This window comes from Sceloporus undulatus, chromosome 1, assembly GCF_019175285.1.
Source record: "Sceloporus undulatus isolate JIND9_A2432 ecotype Alabama chromosome 1, SceUnd_v1.1, whole genome shotgun sequence".
NCBI lineage: Eukaryota > Metazoa > Chordata > Lepidosauria > Squamata > Phrynosomatidae > Sceloporus > Sceloporus undulatus.
The window spans coordinates 372,645,265-372,651,577 of record NC_056522.1 but is presented as its reverse complement, the minus strand read 5'-3'; positions in this window follow the sequence as shown (position 1 = coordinate 372,651,577).

Below are 6,313 nucleotides of genomic sequence, written 5' to 3'. Positions count from 1 at the left end.
CACTGTGTGTATTGTATTATGGTATTTAAACTGTTTTTACTGTGTTTATTGGCTTATTGGATTGTACGTTGGATTTTATGAATTGTACTGTTTGGTTTTAATAAGGGGGTCTGATTGGGCTATTTTGTACTTTGTATTGTTGTACACCGCCATGATCGTAGGAATGGCCGTATATAAATGGAATAAATAAATAATAATAATAATATAAACCGTGTGGAATATGCTTAAGACTAGCTGGCAGGAGAGATATAGGTGATGTTCACAGAAAGGTGAAGTTTGGAGAAGACTTTTCAAATAGATAGCCATATTTGTCTATTTTACTTTAAGATGGAAAAGAGCAAGGAAAGGAAAGATCTAGTGGCACTTATGAAACTAAGGCTGCATCTACGCTGCAGAAATAATCCAGTATGACAGCACTTTAATTGCCATGGCTCAATGCTATGGAATCCTGGAAACTGTAGTTTATTGTGGCACCAGAACTCTCTTACAGATAAAGCTAAATGTCTCACAAAATTACAGATCCCATAATTTCATAGCATTGAGCCATGGCAATTAAAGTGCTATCAAACTGGATTATTTCTGCAGTGAAGATACAGCCTAAATTATGTATTTCATAAAAACCTAGAATCATAGAGTGGCCATAGACAACTTTGTCCAACTCAATGCAGGATCTCCAGCTAGAGCATCGCCAGCACATACCTGTCCAACCTCTTTTTGAAGATATCCAGAGAAAGAGACCACATCACTTCCCTTAATAATTGGTTTTTATTGTTGAACTGCTCTTACCATCAAGAAGAGCCTTCTAATGTCTAATGCTTAAGTTTTTAATGGGCCCCAGATCACTTCAACAGATGCAAGCCCATGAAAGTTTATGCCAAAACGTACCAGTTCCTACCCTTTCTTGTTCAGGAAAAAATACTTGCGACACAATTGTTATCTCAGACCCCTCCATCTCTAGCATGGATCTCTGAAGCAAGCAACAACATAACTGAACTGTGAAAAGTGTTCATTTTTTACCAAGGCCTTATTTGTTGGGCCACTCTGGTTGCAGAATTCCTTCCGGTTGGAGGTCCAATTAATGCTAATGCTTGCTTAGTTCTGGCACCAAGTGAAACAATTTGTAAAGTGTGATTGTGTGTCCAAGTGTAATTTCTTACCAAAGAAGACAGGGGAAGGCACATTAATGAGCCTTCTTCTCACTCTGTTGTTGTTATGTGCTTTCAAGTCATTTCTGACATATGGTGTCCTAAGGCAAACCTATCACAGGATTTTCCTGCTAAGATTTGATCAGAGGGGTTTTGCTTTTTGCCTTCCTATGAGGTTGAGAGCATGTGGCTTGTCCAAGGTCCTGACCCAGGACTTATTCTTTGGAGACAGAGAGGCTATACAGATTAGCCATTAAGGCCATCCTGGGGGTGGAGTCGGGGCATGGCATCCGCACAACGCATGCCCTGACTCTTCCCCCAGGCTGGTGTGACACCGCACACTGCACCACATGGGAGGCAGCATCACAGCGCTCCTCTGGTGCTGCATCTAGATGACACAGCGCCAAAGGAGTGCCAAAAAGCCGCAGCACTGGTGGCTATGGCACCCTTTCCGCAGCACAGAAAAGAGCCACCTTTTGCATCTCCTTTCTGTGGCATGGAAAGGCAAGATCGGGGTCATGGCATGTGGTTGCTGTGACGCCGATCTGGTGCTAAAAGGGGCGGCTGCAGGCCATCCCTTAGGGGCGGTCTGAACAGCCCCAGAGATAGCTGGTTTGCCAAGCCAACCTATGTCTCCAGGGGCTTATTATTTAGTCTGAAAAGAGAAATCGTAGTGAGAACCTCCCCCTACCATACAGCCCCCCCAAAGATAACCCTATAAGCTTTTGGAATAAGAGTGACTGTTCTGTAGCCATGAAGGAAATTAAATATATTGGTCTGTTTGCAGGGGAGAGAAAAATGGTGCACATCCAGCTGCCAGGAGAACGTTTTCTGTAGGTGAAGGTGCAGCCGAGTGTAGACTCCATTTATCCGTCAGAAGAGATCAGCTTGATGGAGCGATCTGCTCAAGGAAAGTTGGAGGAAATGGAGCAACATTGCCTTGCCAGCCAGTTGCCTTTATAGCTTCTGTAATATTTATGCCCTCTTTTTCCTCCTGAAAGCTGCAAGGTTTGCTCTTCTGTCAGGGAGAATAAATATGCTCCTGTATTAATATCAGCTCCTAATCTCTTCTCTTTTATATTTGGAGAGTCCACTTGTTCCTCCAAGTAACAGCAGCTGCTACCATCTTAGTACCAGGTTATTTGCATTTTTAATTTATTAGAATCTGGCAAAATAATAGCAGTTGGGGAACTGGGGGATGTGTTTGAATTAATCTAGAGATCCGTGGATCACCTTCAGGCTCCCTCTGAATAGGATGGCTTTATGAAATAATTTCAGCATTGCTTTTTTTGAAAAAAAAGGTAAAAGGAGAGCAAGAATGTGGAGGAAAAACATGTAGCCAGGCTCAGTTAGATATTGTGATGGAAGCTTGGGCTGCATCTGCACTGCAGAAATAATTCAGGGTGATGCTGCATTAATTGCCATGGTGCAATGCTATGGAATTCTGAGATTTGTAGTTTTGTGAGACATTTAGCTTTCTCTGTCAGAAAGTTCTGGTGCCACAACAAACTACAATTGCTAGAATTCCATAACACTGAGCCATGGCAGTTAAAGTGGTATCAAACCAGATTATTTCTGCAGTGAGGATGCAGCCATATTGTTTGCAATATGGGAACTGGTTTTCCCACATAATGTTCACATTGTGGAGGATAAGGAGAAAACTGGAAGAAGAAAGTTTGGGTATGGGATAGGAATAATTAACTTTCTCCTCATCCAAATATTCTCTTCTCCAAATCACAAGAGGATACAAGTTGAATTTTCCTTTTCTGAAATGGTTGGGACTAGATGTGTTTGGGTTTTCACCCCCCCCCCCCCCGATTTTAGAATATTTGCTTATATATAATGAGATATCTTGGCGGTGCTACCCAAGTCAAACATAACATTAATTGATATTTTGTATACACCTTATACACATAGCCCAATGATAATTTTATACATACAGTGGGCCCCTGTTATCCACTGAAGTTCGGTTCCAAGATCCCCCATGGATACCAAAATCCATGGATTCTCAAGTCCTATTACATACAATGGCCTAGTAAAATGGTGTCCCTTATAAAATCAAGGTTTGCTGTTTGGAATTTATACTGTTTTGGAATATTTTCAAGGCATGGATGCTTGAATCCATGGATAAAAAAATCCGTGGATTAGGAGGTCCAACTGTAATATTTTTAAATAATTTGGCATAAATTGAAAATTACTTGAAAACACATAACAGACACACACGTGTGTGTCTGTGTGTGTGTACATGCATGTATGCACGCACATACACACACACTCACACCCCCCACACATATACACTTCATCGTTGTAGGATGAAACCAGGTGGCTTCTGAAGAAAGATCTAGAAGGACAAGTCACAATGATAAAGCAAGAATGTAACAAAGTACCTATACAGATGGGTAGCTTCACACTCTCCGTTTTTGCCCCAGAAGGAGGCCGTGGCAACTACACGCCGCGGCCTTCGGAAGGACCAAAAAGAACCCGCTTCTTGGTGGGTTCTTTTTGCATCCTGGCAGGGGCACCATAGGTGTGCCCGGGCTCCATAATGACATGTGGATGGGCATGTGCCATAATGGGCAGCCGGGCGGTGAACAAGTGCTTCGAGTGTGTGGACAACTCAGCCCTAGTACACCACAGCTGGCACAAAGTACCAGTCTATACAGCCCCAAACGTCACCCATTCATTAGCAGCAGCAAAACTAAATATTCTCTTCAGTAAAATATCATTCCAGTTAATATTTAACAACTAAAATTACATCTCCATTCAGTGGTCCATAAAAACCCATCTCCTTAACATTCTAAAAAACCAGAAGTATCTTAAGAAATTCTCCAGAACAGGGGTAAAGACAAAGCCTCCAACTCTCGAGATTGTCATTTTCTGTGTGATTTTGGGGCAATTTTCACTCAAAAACCATTGTTTGTTATATTTGTGTTGTTGTTGTTGTTATTATTATTATTATGATTATTAAATAAATAATAATAAATGAAAAAATTTTATTTGTACCCCGCCCTGTCCAAGCGATCAGGGCGCTAACAAAAGCACCAAGTGCAACAGCATACAGGTTAAAAACAACACATAATGTACACACAATACTTAAAAACAATAAAAAACCCCTTAGCCCAACCTCACGGCCACGAGAAGGAGGGAGGCTCACAGGATATTAGTCGGGGAATGCCGGATTAAATAAGGGTTTTGAGACCCTTCCTAATTGGCCAGGTGGTGGATGCGGAGCTCCGTGGGCAGCGTGTTCCAAAGGGCTGGGGCAGCTGTGGAAACAGGATCTTCTGGCAGTAACAGCCAACTTGAGCCCCAGGCCACCTTCAGGAGTTGCTGCCCAGATTGTTCTGAGGGTGCGAGGCGGAATATACGGGGAGAGGCGGTCCTTCAGAATCCTCCCAAGCCATGAAGGGCTTTATAGGTAATAACCAACACCTTATATTGAGCTCGGAAGCGATGGGCAGCCAATGGAGATCTTTAAGCACAGGTGTTATGTGGCTGCGGGTCCTGGAAGCACCAGTGACCACCGCGCTGCCATGTTTGGCACCATTTGCAGCTTCCGAGTTTTGGTATAAGGGTTGCCCCATGTAAGAGTACATTGCAGAAATCCAGTCTCGAAGTTACCAGAGCTGTACCACAGTTTCAAGGTCCCTCTGGCCAGGTATGGGCGCAGACTGGCAATCAGCCAAGCTGATAACAGGTACTCTTGACCGTCGCATTCACATGAGCAGTCAGGTGAAGGGATGAGTCAAGAAGCACCCCCAGAACGGCGCACGAGTCCTTCACGGGGAGCGTGCCCCGTTCAGGACAGGTGGAACCACCGCCATTCCTGGACCAGGGGAAACCTATCACTAGTACCTCCGTTTTCCTCTGGATTCAGTTTGAGTCGGTTTTTCCCTCATCCAGCCATTACTGACTCCAGACAGGCCACGAGAGGAGAGACGCCATCCCCAGTCACTGCATCAGTTGGAGACATATAAAAATAATTTGGGTGTCATCAGCGTACTGATAACCCCGCGCCCCATGTCTCGGAGTATCTCTCCCAGCGGTTTCATTGTAAATGTTAAATAGCATGGGAGACAGAATGGCTCCTTGAGGGACCCCGGTTTTAAGGCCGCTCGCTGGAGCACAACGTCCCCAGCTGCACCATCTGGACCTCCCAGAGAGGTAGGAACGGAACCACTGGAGCGCAGTGCCCCCGATTCCCCACCTCAGCCAGGCGCCCCAGAAGGATACCATGGTCTATGGTATGCGAAAGCCGCTGAGATGTCCAAGAGCACCAACAGGGACACGCTTCCCTGTCGATGCTCAGACGGAGATCATCGACCAAGGCGACCATGGCTGTCTCAACCCCGTGACCCGCCCGGAAGCCAGTTTGAAATGGGTCCAGATAATCCGTTTCCATCCAAGACCGCCTTAAGCTGGATCGCAACCGCCCTCTCGATCACCTTACCCACAAAATGGCAGCAGCGAGACTGGCCGATAATTGTTATGTACCAGGGGGTCAAGGAGGGCTTTTTTAGGATCGGTCTTACTATGGCCAATTTAAGGATCGCGATGGAAATCGCCCATCCCTGAGAGATGTATTAATTATCCGGCGTAACAAAAGTGTCACCGCCGGTCCCCCCCCCTGGGCCGCTAACCATGAGGGACAGGATCAAAGAGAGCAGGTTGTCTTCCGAACACTTCCGAGGATCTTTCCACATCCTCGGTAACTCACCCACTCAAAACTGATCCAGTATAAACATAGTCCACGGAGGCTCTGGACACTTCTACCCTAGGTTCTGCCATAACGTCGGCGTTCAACCTTCGCTAATACGAGAATTTTTATCCACGAAAAGTCATTAAACAAGTCACAGCAGGCCGTAGAAGGTTCAAGGATCTGGTTCGGGGGCGGGAGGGAGCTGAGTTAGCTCCCGGACCACCCTGAACAACTCTGCCGGACGCGACTCCGCGGACGCAATACGAGCACCATAGAACGAATCTTTGTTGCTCGTGATGCCTCTCCGTAGTCCTTTAACAGTCGGTCTAGGAGAGTCTTGTCGTTTGAGCGAAGGTGTTTCCGCCAACGGTACTCTAGCCGTCGCAGAACCCGCTTCCTCGCCCGGAGATCTTCCGTATACCAGGGCTTACGTTTGGAAGCGGGCCTGAGAGGGCCATTTTTTTTTTTG